The following is a 14,978-nucleotide window of genomic DNA, read 5'->3' on the forward strand; positions in this document are numbered from 1 at the left end:
GATTTTCAATTTCAATTTTTTATTGAATTCAAATTGCACCATCTGCAGTGGTGGGATTTGAACCCGCGTCTTGCAAACATTACACTGAGTTACTGGATTATGAGTCCACTGACAATATCACTAGGCCATCACCTCTCCCCAACTGTGAGAGGAAGGAAGGGGAGGAAACTAGAAAAGGGCATGGTGGAGAATGCTAGAGGAAGTCAGAGAGAGAAGAGTAAAAAGGGTGCGGAAGAGTGGAGCAGTGCAGAGAGGAAAGGTATTAACCAATATCTGGGGAAGGGTTAATTGGAGCTGAGTAAGTGAACGCAGCTGGCACTGAATGAATGAAAACAATTCATTAAAATTTGTCTCATCAAATCTTCCTCTTAAACTCGAGAGGTTCTAAGAATATTTTTTATTTGATTTAGAGTCATAGAGGTTTACAGCATGGAAACAGGCCCTTCGGCCCAACTTGTCCATGGCGCCCTTTTTTAACCCCTATGCTAGTCCCAATTACCCACGTTTGGCCCATATCCCTTTATACCCATTTAACCCATGTAACTCCCTAAACACTTTTTAAAAGACAAAATTGTACCCGCCTCTACTACTACCTCTGGCAGCTTGTTCCAGACACTCACCATCCCATCTGGACCCTTTTGTGTCTCTCCCCTGTTTGATGAGACACATTAAAAATGGGACTGTCAAACAGCTTTGATGGTTAGCTTTCTTATCGAGATGAAAATGAATTTGGATTCCCTGCACAGCCAGTAGCAAAGTCATTTGCAATACCTATTTCCCTGCCATTTGTAGACACAAATTATAAGTGTAATAGATGAGACCCGAGAGAGTTGGGGAGCAATTCTCCCATGTCACTGCGCTGCTTTTGTAGCACAGCGAGCCAGGGGACTCCAGCGGAGGCCGTTTCGCACCACTGGGCACGACGGCCTCCCAGTGCCAGATTTCCATGCCGATTTCCAGGCCCAGGATTGAAGTTCCGGGCCCACTAGTCACTCCCCACTGCCAGGAGTATTTCACTCCAGCACCAGCTCCAATTCTTAATTCATTCTTTCCCAGAACCCTAAGACTGAATTGAGAAATTCATATTGAGCTATAAACCAGTACCACACTTCAAGGACAGCTTCAGTGCCTTTGTAGTGTTTTCTTTGTCCTTCCCTGCTACCCTGGCCATTTGAGAGTTGTCATCACCACACTCAGGTTCTGCAGTGAGACCTGGGGTGTGATTCTCCAAAAGAAAACTAAGTGCCAGCCGATGGGAAAACGGTCGATTTGCAAAGAACAAAGAACAAAGAAAATTACAGCACAGGAACTGGCCCGACCATGCTGCCCGACTGAACGAAAGCCCCTACCCTTCCGGGAACCATATCCCTCTATTCCCATTCTATTCATGTATTTGTCCAGATGCCCCTTAAAACTCACTATCGTATCTGCTTCCACTACCTCTCTCAGCAGCGAATTCCAGGCACCCACCACACTCTGTGTAAAAAAAAATCTGCCTGGTACATCTCCTTTAAACCCTGCCCCTCGCACCTTAAACCAATGCCCCCTTAGTAATTGACTCTTCCACCCTGGGAAAAAGCTTCTGACTATCCACTCTGTCCAAGCCTGCACCGACCATGCTGCCCGACTGAACGAAAGCCCCTACCCTTCCGGGAACCATATCCCTCTATTCCCATTCTATTCATGTATTTGTCCAGATGCCCCTTAAAACTCACTATCGTATCTGCTTCCACTACCTCTCTCAGCAGCGAATTCCAGGCACCCACCACACTCTGTGTAAAAAAAAATCTGCCTGGTACATCTCCTTTAAACCCTGCCCCTCGCACCTTAAACCAATGCCCCCTTAGTAATTGACTCTTCCACCCTGGGAAAAAGCTTCTGACTATCCACTCTGTCCATGCCCCTCTTTATCATGTAGACTTCTATCAGGTCGCCCCTCAACCTCCGTCATTCCAGTGAGAACAAATCAAGTTTCTCCAACCTCTCCTCATAGCTAATGCCCTCCATACCAGGCAACATCCTGGTAAATCTTTTCTCTCCAAAGCCTCCACATCTTTCTGGTAGTGTGGCGACCAGAATTGAACACTGTATTCCAAGTGTGGCCTAACTAAGGTTCTATAAAGCTGCAACATCACTTGTCAATTTTTAAACTCAATGCCCCAGCCGATGAAGGCAAGCACGCCATATACCTTTTTGACTACGCTCTCCACCTGCGTTGCCACTTTCAGTGACCTGTGTACCTGTACACCCAGATCCCACTGCCTATCAAAACTCTTAAGGGTTCTGGCATTTATTGTGTATTTCCTATCTGTATTAGACCTTCCAAAATGCATTACCCCACATTTGTCTGGATTAAACTCCACCTGCCATCTCTCCGCCCAAGTTTTCAATCGACCTATATCCTGCTGTATCCACTGATGGTCCTCATCACTATCCGCAAATCCATCAAGCTTTGTGTCATCTGCAAACTTACTAATCAAACCAGTTACATTTTCCTCCAAATCATTTATATATATATTACAAACAGCAAAGGTCCCAGCACTGATCCCTGAGGAATGCCACTTGGCACAGCCCTCCATTCAGAAACGCACCCTTCCACTGCGACCGTCTGTCTTCTATGACCGAGCCAGTTCTGTATCCACCTTGCCAGCTCACCTCTGATCCCATGTGACTTCACCGTCTGCACCAGTCTGCCATGAGGGACCTTGTCAAAGGCCTTACTGAAGTCATAGAATAGAGTAAAATAGAAACCCTACAGTACAGAAAGAGGCCATTTGGCCCATCGAGTCTGCACCGACCTCAATCCCATCCAGGCCCTACCCCCATATCCCTACACATGTACCCACTAATCCCTCTAACCTATGCATCTCAGGACACTGAGGGCAATTTTTAGCATGAGCCAATCAACCTAACCTGCATATCTTTGGACTGTGGGAGGAAACCGGAGCACCCGGAGGAAACCCACGCAGACACGAGGAGAATGTGCAAACTCCACACAGACAGTGACCCAAGCCGGGAATCGAGCCCAGGTCCCTGGAGCTGTGAAGCAGCAGTGCTAACCACTGTGCTACCGTGCCACCCCATGTAGTCCATGTAGACAACATCCACTGCCCTACCCTCATCATTCATCTTTGTCACTTCCTCAAAAAACTCGATCAAGTTAGTGAGACACGACCACCCCTTCACAAAACCATGTTGCTCTCGCAATCATCCACTTATTTCCAAGTGGGAGTAAATCCTGTCGCAAAGAATCCTCTCCAATAATTTCCCTACCACTGACGTAAGACTCACCAGTCTGTTATTACCTGGATTATTCTTGCTACCCTTCTTAAACAAAGGAACAACATTGACTATTCTCCAATCCTCTGGGACCTCCCCTGTAGCCAGTGAGGATACAAAGATTTCTCTCAAGGCTTCAGCAATTTCCTCCTTTGCCTCGCTCAATATTCGGGGATATATCCCATCAGGCCCTGGGGACTTGTCTACCTTAATGTTTCTCAAGAACCCTGATAACTCCTCCTTTTTGATCTCAACATGACTCAAACTACCTACACACCCTTTCCCAGACTCATCATCCACCAAGTCCTTCTCTTTTGTGAATACTGACACAAAGTACTCATTTAATGATCTCGCCCATTTCCTCTGGCTCCATGCATAGATTCCCTCCCCTGTCCTTGAGTGGGCCAACACTCTCCCTGGCTACCCTCTTGTTCTTTATATATGTATTAAAAGCCTTGGGATTTTGCTTAATCCTGCTGGCCAATGATTTTTCGTGACCCCTTTTAGCATTCCTTACTCCTTGCTTAAGTTTCTTTCTACTTCCCTTGTATTCCACACTTGCTTCATGTGTTCCCAGCCTCTTAGCCTTGACAAATGTTTTTTTTTTCGCTTTGACTAGGCTCAGAATATCTCTCATTATCCAAGGTTCCTAAAACTTGCCATACTTATCCTTCATCCTTACAGGAATGTGCCTGTCCTGAATCCCTATCAACTTACACTTGAAAGCCTCCCACATGCCAGATGTTGATTTGCCCTCAAACATCTGCCCCCAATCTACATTCTTCAGTTCCTGCCTAATATTGTTGTAATTAGCCTTCCCCCAATTTAGCACTTTAACTTGAGGACTACACTTATCTTAATCCATCAGTACCTTAAAGCTTACTGAATTGTGGTCACTGTTTCCGAACTGCTCCCCTACTGAAACATCGACCACCTGGCCAGGCTCATTCCCCAATACCAGGTCCAGTATGGCCCCTTCCATAGTTGGACTATCTACACACTGTTTCAGGGAGCCCTCCTGGATGCTCCTTACAAACTCTGCCCTAATGATCGATTACTTTGTGCAATCAGTCATTTCTTGATGTGGAGTGGGGTGAATCAAATAGCTCATGGCTAGCACCTGTTATGCTGAGGACCTCAAGGAAAGTGAAGTAAGATCATACAATCTGCAGTATTGTCAGAAGGATTTGCAAACACTTCAGTTTTGTCCCTTCCATTCGCATTCTGGGCCCTCCTCCTCTTGTTAGTCCTAATCATAGAATCAGAGAATCCCTACAGTGCAGAAGGGGGCCATTTGGCCCATCGAGTCTGCACCAACCACAATCCTCCCCAGGCCCTATTCCCGTAACCCCTCATATTTACCCTGCTAATCCCCTAACACTAAGGTCTATTCAGCGTGGCCAATCAACCTAACCCGCGCATCTTTGGACTGTGGGAGGAAACTCACGCAGACATGGAGAGAATGTGTAAACTCCACACAGACAGTGACCCAAGCTCTGAATCGAACCTGGGTCCTGGCGCTGTGAGGCAGCAGTGCCAACCACTGTGCCACTGTTGCCTCATTGAACATCATAATTCTTGACTGGATGTAGAGGGGCTATGGAGCATTCTTCATAGCATATTGCTTTTGATGTTTAGCATACAGATAACCCTATACTATAACTTCACTGGGACATGCCATTCTACATTCTCCATTGTAGCACTATAAGCTTGAAGGTGATTGAAGAATGAGGGATTGTGCCTTAGGCCTCTGGTTAGATTGTAGTCATTTCAATTCTGCTGCTGCCAATAGCCCACAACATTGACAAAAGCCCAGTTTTCAGTACAATCCGTCTTTAATCAATTCAATTTCGCCCTAGCGTCCATGCGGAAATATTTACGTGTTAACATTATTTATTAGTGTCACAAATAGGTTTGCAGTAACACTATAACGAAATTACTGTGAAAATATTTCTCATTAATTAAAAAGTACATATAAAAGAATCATAACAATAAAATGAAAATTACCCTATCACAAAGGCCAAACTCTAATTAAATTATCTATTAAAAACCATTCCATTAAATTCTATTAAAAACCATACGCCCAACGTAATCTTATGATCCCTGTGGGATCATATAAATTACAGATGGAATAGCAGATACCGCAAAGATAAATCTCATGAAGTTACTAAGCAGTCCACTACGAACATGTGAAGATGTGAATGCATAAATTAGGAGCAGGAACACTCAGCCCCTCGAGCCAGCTCCGCCATTCAACAAAATCATGCCTGATTTGATCTCAACTCCACATTCCCTCTTACTGCCTCATAGCCTTTCAACCCTCTGTTTATCAAGGATCTATCTACCTCTGCCTTAAAAACATTTAAAGAACCTGCTTCCACAACCTTTTGAAGAAAAGAGTTCTAAAGACTCACGACCCTCTGAGAGGAAAAAATTCTCCTCATCCCTGTCTTAAGTGGGCAAGTGTTAGGATTTTGAGACAGCTTGAAAGGATTTCTATTTGTATTTCTGTCCTAAGGAAGGGCTAAGAACTTGGGTTCTGATTTGTTTAAAGTTTATTTATTAGTCACAAGTAAGGCTTACATTAATATTGCAATGAAGTTACTGTGAAATTCCCTTGTTCAGGTCAATGCACCTAACCAGCACGTCTTTCAGGTCGTGGGAGGAAACCGAAGCACTCGGAGGAAACCCACGCAGACACGGGGAGAACGTGCAAACTCCACACAGATCGTGACCCAAACATTTTTAAAGATAATTACAGATTCACCAAACATGTTCAATTAATTACAAATGTTCCTTGCTGTTTTGCTTCTGGGACAAAGGCTGCCCCATTAGTAAGTGGTGATGCTACCAAGCCATGCTTCGTAGCGGACATTGAATTATATCATCCTTTTAAACCTGTGCTCCCTTACTACCTCTTTATGTCCAGTGCAGTTATTCACATTTTAGGAGACAAACTTTTCCTTGGGTGGCAATAGCCTATTTTGAACTGATTTTCTTTTTCATTGGTATTCACTTCTTACTTGAACAAATGCTTACATTATCAATATTTCCATCCCAATTTGTAAATTTAAGGAGGACTAAAAAATCATGGCCAGTGAAAAGAAAAAGAGCCCAAACTGTTTCAATTCACACAAAAGACCAAATAAAGCAGTGGAAATAAATTGTCAGACAACAGATAATCTTCCCTTTTAATTAATTACTCTTTATTGATTCAAACCAGCTCATGGAGAAGGTATCAAATAAACAACTTCAAAGAGTATTGAACATTTGAAAAGAAGTAAATTAAAATAAATAAGTTTAAAAAACAGTTTATAAGTTAAATATATAAATGTCAATTTCAAGACTTATTTCTCAAATTCTGCACATTCCAGTTTTGGATGTCCTCAGGTTTACAGAGAGTAGGATTTTGGAAGCCAGTATGGAGTGTGTTGCAAGATACTATCACAAGCAATAGAAAGTTAATAACATCAGGGTCTCTATGCATCTTTCTGTTGGACTCATATGATGCACCTGTAGATTATTGTAACAAACTTAGTCTAACTCCCGACTATACACATTCCCTGAGTGCAATTCTACAAGTCACTCTCTTAATTTTGAGCCAGTTATCACCAGAGTGAGTGGTGAAGTGAGTTGGAAACTGACCTTCTGACCTAGAAATGCATCCTAGGGAAGTTTAACTCTCCGATTTAAATCCTGCCATTATTCATTTGTGTCTGTTCCTCTTGGCCCTATAAGTAAAGTAAACCATTTGATTTAAAGTGACCTCTTTGGGCCTCTTCTTTCACCAATCTTCTTCCCCATGTGGTGGAAGCTCATTGAATTGCACACTCAAAACTGTCAAGCTTCCAGACCCAAGTTGGGTCCTGATGATGTTATGGGGACCTGACGTGCATACATAAAAAAGGTCCCATTAGCTTCCAGCCACCCAGGTAGTTGAGTTAGTTTATTCCAGGAGCAATCTGCTCCCAACTCACCAGTGCAGGGTGGGTAAGGACCCATCCCATCTCCATCAGGCAGGTCAGGCTAAAGATCTCCCAGTTGTGGCTGTTTATAATGTGATTGAACTATCAATCTTCACCATTAAGCAGTACAAAGAGCAGCAACAGTTGTTGAAGCAACAGAAAGAAATGAAAGAGGGACGTTTCTGACATAACAGGAGAGTTCTGAAGTGAGAGTGAACAGTAGGAGTTGAATTCATATCTGCGATTCACCTGGTAAGAAAATGAAAAGCTTATTTAACACACGGGTAAGGATTGTTGAGCAGATGTAACATCAATATTGATTAGTAAAAGCTTCACAAGAACATGCAAAGAAAGCAGATTTGTTTTTGCATAGTGTTTGACAGTTTGCCAGCTGAGCCCAGGCCTCAATGACACAGATCAAACAACAAGCTGCTGCAACCGGGGAGGAGCTGAAATTAAATTCCAAAGAGATGCATTCATAAATAATATATGACTTTGTTTATCTCTAATTTCTCCCTTGTTCCTCCACTCAGATGTGGCTCAGTGGGAAGTGTGCTTGGTGCTGAGTCAGATGGCTGTGGGTTCAAGTCCCAATGCAGGGACTTGAACACAAAAGTTCTGGGTTGACACTCCACTCAAAACCCCAAACATTCCTTTCAAGTTAAGCAACATGTCACTTGCATTTCCTTTAATTTGGTCTATTGTATTCGCTCACCTCAATGCAGTCTCCTCTACACTGGGGAGACTAAATGCAGACTGGGTGACTACTTTACAGAACATCTTGGCTCAGTGGCTCAACCTTCCTGTTGCGTGCCATTTTAACTCATCACCTTGCTCTCCTGCTCACATGTCCAAGCTTTGCCTGCTGCAAGGCTCTAGTGAAGCCTGGCACAAGCTGGAGGAGCAACATCTCATCTTCCAGTTGGACATGTTGCAGCCCTCAGGACTCAACGTTGAGTTCGGCAACTTTAGATTGTGACCTTTCTCCTCCAATTTAAACCTTGTTTTTAAATACCCCATACATGGATTCCCGTAATGTAATCCCCCGTCCCACACCAGGCCACCTGTCTTTTGTTCTTAAAGTTGCTACTTCTAGTTGCAATCTTTCACAGCTCTAACACATTCGCTGGAATTCTACCGCCTCGCCCGCCACGGAATTGGAGCGGGTAAGGGGCAGACAACAGAAATGTCTGTTGACAGGAATTTTTAGTCTCATTCGAGCAAAGCCTTAAAATCACGCCCAATATCTCTCCCTTCAGTTCTGATGAAGTGTTAAAGGACTCGAAACGTTAACTCTGCTTTATTTCCTAATAGATGCTGCCAGATCTGCTGAGTTTTGCACCATCCTCCATCTTGCTCATTTTAGGAAGCAGGTTAGCTTGTTTCCAGTATTTTGCAGTGAAGGCGGTTAATTAATAACCTTGGAGCAAAAGGCCTTTGGGAAGAGTGACTATAGCATGATAGTATATTGAATTTGAAAGTAATTTAAGACACATCCAAACATAGGATGTTAAATCCAAACAAAACAAACTCCATAGGAATGAGGGACAAGTTGATTGACAAACTAGATTAAAAGATATGACAGCAGACAAAGAACAACTAGCATTTAAAAATTTAAATGTATTTTACAACAAATATATATTTATTTAAGAACAAAATGCTACTGCAAAATGATCCACCAGCTGTTGTGAGAAGTTAAATATAGTGTTAAATCAAAGAAAGAGACTTATAATGTTGCCAGAGAGAGTATTGAGCTTAAAGATTGGGAGGATTTTAGAATCCAGTGAAGGAAGATCATAAGATCATAAGGAAATAAGAAAAGAGAGTATGAGAGTGGAATAACAAGAGACATAAAAACAAAATTCTAACTGTTTCTAAATTTACTTCAGTAGGATAGATTGGTGAAAGTAAATGTGGGCCAGTTGGAGGAGAGACAGATGAAATTATAATGAGCGAATAAGGAAATGGCAGAGACATTAGGCAGAAACCTTGGCCGCGATCTTACTTTTTCACCCTGCCCAGGGCAAATTAGGTTCGCGACCGATTTCCCACTTCTTGTGATCTTACCGGCACCAGATATCCGGCGAGGTCAGCCTTGCACCCGAAAAGAGTGTGGAATTTTCGAGGCTGATTGTAATATTTTAATTCTATTTAAAATAGAATATAAATATTACAAGTGACCCCGGGACGCAATCGTCTGGGGAAGGTTCTCCCGAGCAAGGATCACGTATGGTCCGCCTCAACAGGGACTAGATGTGATGGCCTTGCCAATGGGACTGGAGACTGTCAGCCAGGCACCCTGGCACTGCCAGCCTAGCACACTGGCAGTGCCAAGTGGGGTGAGGCCAACTGGGGGACAGGGCCATATAGGGGTGAGCCCATTCTGCCACTCTGCACAGTGATGGGGTGGGAGGGGCAGGTGGGGACCACTGCCACTCTGCAACAGTGATTGGGAGGGGGCCACTGCACGCTCTGCAACAGTGATCAGCTGGTCTGTGCGCAGGGGTGTGGGAGGGTTTTGGCTGCAGAGCCCCGCGATAGCTGGGGGGAGTGATTTGTCCAGTCGGGGAGCCTGCAATAACTGGGGGGAGGCTATCACTCACAGATCTCTGTATTCACAGAACACAGAGATCTTCACATGTGCAATGGTGCTCTCTGCTGCTGTCTGCTGGCTTTCAGTGAGCTAAACCCCATCCCCTCCTGCTACTGGCAAGAAACAGGTTTGGCTTCTTTTTTTGACAGAGTTAGGTAAGATTCATTTCTATGTCCCCCCTTCCATTTTCATGCTCATTTGGCACTTCGAATTATTTTGGTAAGATCACCGCCTTTGTATCTGTCTTCATAGTGGAAGAACCATCAGCAAGAATGGCGATGCGGGCTCAAAATACAGTGAAAATTGGGCAACACGATTCTTATGGAGAGGTGGTGTTTCCCGATTTTCCGCACCCCTTGTTGATGATGGAACAAAAATCCTGCCATGAAGGTCAGGAACCTCATTTAAATATATCAACATATCATTAGTGAGCCGTCCCGCCAGGAATTCCCCCCTCATTGAATATTCATCAGGTGCCGGCATGACGTCACGGTAGCATTGCAGTAACCATCTGAATGGTTGGCTGGTTTGACCAGTGAGGGGCTTCTGGCACTTGTAAAGAAAGTGGATAAACTGGTTCTGCAAAAACAGAAGACAAATCAGGGTTGAAGTCCCATTTGGGAACATCTTTCTTGTTGGAGCTTGCGGGAACTTGCAGTTCTGTGTAATTTATGGCAGTGGTTGTCTTGATGTCTTCTGCCATTTTGAGGAGATTCAGGGCTACACAGACATCACTGTGCAGGAGAGAAAATGACTGGTTACAGGTGACCTACATTAATTAGCTCAAAGATTTGTTTTCCACGATCCCTGATGATTCCAGAATTATGCCTATAACTGGAAGGCAGATTCCTTCAGACCCATAGATTAGTGTGTCTGTTGTTCATAGCTCAGAGTTCTCTCAGCCATGGTTCCTTGTCCAATAGGACTACACTCACTCCCATGTCCAACATAAATTTTGTGAGATGATTTTTGACAAAGATGTCTGCGTTCTAGAACAAAAACCCAAGAATTTCGACCTCGCCCAAGAAGCATGGTTGTGTGCCCACTTGGTGTGCTGTCTCAACCTCATGAATCATCTTAGGATCCTCTGTGTGTTTTGGCTTTGCACAGCTTCCTGTGGTGTCCTTCCTATTCAATTACAGTGAAAGCATTGTGCTGAAATTGACAGACATTGATCATGACTGTTGGGGCCATCTCCTCCACAGTGGTTGTTCTAATGCCTGATTAGAATATTGCTTCCATTGATCTGGGGTGTCCCTGTTTCTGTGCTGTTCCACTAGCTGGGCAGTGGAACTTACTTTGTACCATGTTTGCCCTCTACCTTAATGGATTTCAGATTGACAATTTGAATGGCCTTTTTGAGAGTTAGATCTGCCTTCACTTGAAGCATGTCAGAGTGTGTGACATCCACTTCTACAACAATCCATGATTAGCTCCGATTTCAGATTACCGTTGTTACAGCCTTCAGCCTTCTGTACAGTTCATTCATGAAGGAGTTAACAGGATTCTCTTGGCTGTTAGGTATGTTTTTGAATTTTGATCTTTAAAAGATCTTGTTATTTCTGAGATTAAAATAAATATTGAACGATTTTAAAACTTCATCAAATTTTGCAGAGGATTAATTGACTCCATTTCTAGGAATTCTATCATTGGCTATTGTGTATACTAAATAAAACTGTGTTATGTTGTTCAACTTCCGTCTTTATCCAGACCTGAAGCAATCATGTATCTAAGGAATCTTTCTCCAAAGTTCCCAATTTTGTGATCGATCTGGGCATTGGATAACTGCAACTTGATCTGGTGGAGTGGATTTCTGATCCATGGTTAGTGAATTTTAAATGCATATCAAGCTTTAAGAGGTTTCTGAAAACCCAAGGTGGCATCACTATCTGCTTCTTCACAAAGGGTTTTCCTGGGTTTGCTGGTTTGGGAAGACTCCTGCAGTTAAAAAAAATTTTTTTAGGCAGCACGGTGGCACAGTAGTTAGCACTGCTGCCTCATAGCGCCAGGGACCCGGGTTCGATTACCAGCTTGGGTCACTGTCTTGTTGGAGTTTGCACGTTCTCCCAGTGTCTGCATGGGTTTCCTCCGGGTGCTCTGGTTTCCTCCCGCAGTCCAAAGATATGCGGGTTAGGTGGATTGGCTATGCTAAATTTCATCTTAGTATCAGGGGAACTAGCTAGGGTAAATGTATGGGGTTGTGAGGATAGTGCCTGGATGGGATTGTGGTCGGTGCAGACTTGATGGGCCGAATGGCCTCTTTCTGCACTGTAGGATTCTATGAGTAACGGTGTTTTCAATCTCAGTGTTTAAAATTTTGGCTACCTGGACCAACTGGTTAGAGTCTGCCCCATTCTACAGAAATATATCAGCTCATGGAAGCATCCGATCCCGGTGTTCACTGGGTTTTAAGCTACCTACTCAGTTGCACCTTTTTTGAAAATTAATTTCAGGCACCGACTTGGGAATTGGGTTGCTCGTACTACGATTCAAAAGAGCAGTTCTGGCTACTGCTGGATTTTAAAGCTTTTTAGGACTTGTTCTGTCAAAATATGTAAGTTTTTAGCTCACCCCTTTTAGTCTGCTCACTCTTCACTCTCTGAGTATTGAAGATGGGCTTCCATGGGAATCAATGGAGCTGGCATGGTGGCACAGTGGTTAGCACTGCTGCCTCATGGCACCAGGGACCCGGGTTCAATTCCAGCCTCAGGTGGCTGTCTCTGTGTTAAGTTCACATGTTCTCCCCATGTCTGTGTAAGTTTCCTCCGGGTCCTCCGGTTCCCTCCCACCTCCAAAGATGTGCAGGTAGGTGGTTGACCATGCTTAAGTTTCCCCTTAGAGTCCCAAGATATGTAGGTTAGGGGGGATTAGCAGGGTAACTGTGTGGGGTTATGAGAAAGGACCTGGGTAGTATCCTCTGTTGGAGAGAGGATGCAGACTCGATGGGCAAAATGGCCTCCTTCTGCACTGTAGGGATTCTATGATTCTACAATTCTGCTGCAGTGAAGAGTTTTATTGCTGCCTTCAGTTTCCTAACCTTCTTTGGAGCTTCTTTCTGGTGATATCCATCTGTGCCTTCAGTTTTTGAGCTCTGCGTCAGGTCAGAATGCTTCTAAGATTTTTTTTCTTCAGTTTTCTGGGATTTTAATTTTATTCTGAATCTCTGCGAGATTCTGTGTGGTTCTATTCACTGCCACAATGAATGTAAATTTTCCAGCCCCGCCTGCCCCTGGAATTGTCACAAGTTGAATGGACCATTTAAAGGTCCGTTGACCGTGGGTGTGAATTTCTGGTATCAAAGCGGGCACGACTGGAAACTCCTGCCTAAGGTGTGTAATTCAATGAATCTTATTATTTGTGAGAAGCAATCATATTTTAATATATCTGAATCATTTAAAAGTCATCTTGTCTGGAACTATGTATGTTTTCTATCAAATCCTTTACTTTGTCTTCAGTTTTTCCCTCATGGAATGATACCTGGATTTCTTCGTGGCTCTATGATTAACTGGTCTCTGATAAACACTTATGTGTCATTTAACTTAATTGAAGGGGACATCGGGCAGAATTTTCTGGTCGTTCACGCCAGCGGTATTTTCTGGTCCCACTGCAGTGAACGGAGATTTTGCTGAGCACCAAATTCTCCACCCTCATTTGCAGAGGCAGCGGGGTGTGAATAGGTGGAGAATCATAGAATCATAGAATTATACAGTGCAGAAGGAGGCCATTCAGCCCATCAAGCCTGCACCAACAACAATCCCACACAGACCCTATCCCCATAACCCCACATATTTACCCTGCTAATCCCCTGACACTAAGGGAAATTTATCATGGCCAATCAACCTATCCCGCAAATCTTTGGACTGTGGGAGGAAACCGGAGCACCCGGAGGAAACCCACGCAGACACAGGGAGAATGTGCAGACTCCACACAGACAGTGACCTGAGGCTGGAATTGAACCCGGGTCCATAGCACTGTGATGTAGCAGTGCTAACCACCATGCCAACATGCCGCCCCAATTCTACATGGTATTGGTGAAACCATGCAGGCGAAACGACAACGAATGAATGAACACCGCTCAACAATCACCAGCCAGGAGTTCCCCTTCCAATCGGGGAACACTTCAGCAGTCACGGGCATTCAGCCTCTGATCTTCGGGTAAGCGTTCTCCAAGGCGGCCTTCATGACACACGACAACGCAGAATCGCTGAGCAGAGACTGATAGCCAAATTCCACACACATGAGGACGGCCTCAACTAGGATCTTGGGTTCATGTCACACTATCCGTAACCCCCATGACTTGCCTGGGCTTGCAAAATCTCACTAACTATCCTGGCTGGAGACAATACACATCTCTTTAACCTGTGCTTAACCCTCTCTCCACTCATATTGTCTGTACCTTTAAGACTTGATTATCTGTAAAGACTCGCACTCCACCCATTATCTTGTAAATTGAGTTTGTGTCTTTATATGCCCTGTTTGTGAACATGAGTCCTCACTCACCTGAAGAAGGGGCTTAGGGCTCCGAAAGCTAGTGCTGCCAAATAAACCTGTTGGACTTTAACCTGGTGTTGTGAGACTTCTTACTGTGCCCCAATTCTGGCCATAATCTTAATCATCACCTCAGAACAGCGTATAAATTCAGTCTGGTACAACATTTGAAACTAACTGTAGGTTGCTGAAAGTCTCGTGTAGATGCTTACCTGCTTGCCCCGATATTGTTTTTATTAGCTGCAGGCGTACACAGTGAACAGGCCGGTGGAGCATCAGAACAGATTAGCAAAAAGTGTAGCAATGTAACAGCTTAAGGAGGCACCTAAATCCATTTTTTTGGGCAGCGGAACGCAAAAAGAAAGACTTGCACTTTATATCACATCTTTCTTGACCTCAGGACATGACAATACACTTCACAGTAAATTAAGTACTACTGCAGCATTACAATGTAGGAAACATGGCAGCCAAATTGAGCACAGCGAGGTCCCACACACAGCTTTGTAACAATGACTGGATCATCTATCTTCGTGATGTTGGTTGAGGGACAAATATTGGACAGGATACTGGGGAGAACCTCCTTGCTCTCCTTCAAATCAGTCCCATGGGATCTTTTACACCCAACTGAGAGAACAAGCGGGACCTCCCTCAAC

Source organism: Mustelus asterias, chromosome 1 (genome assembly GCF_964213995.1).
Source record: "Mustelus asterias chromosome 1, sMusAst1.hap1.1, whole genome shotgun sequence".
Classification (NCBI taxonomy): Eukaryota; Metazoa; Chordata; class Chondrichthyes; order Carcharhiniformes; family Triakidae; genus Mustelus; species Mustelus asterias.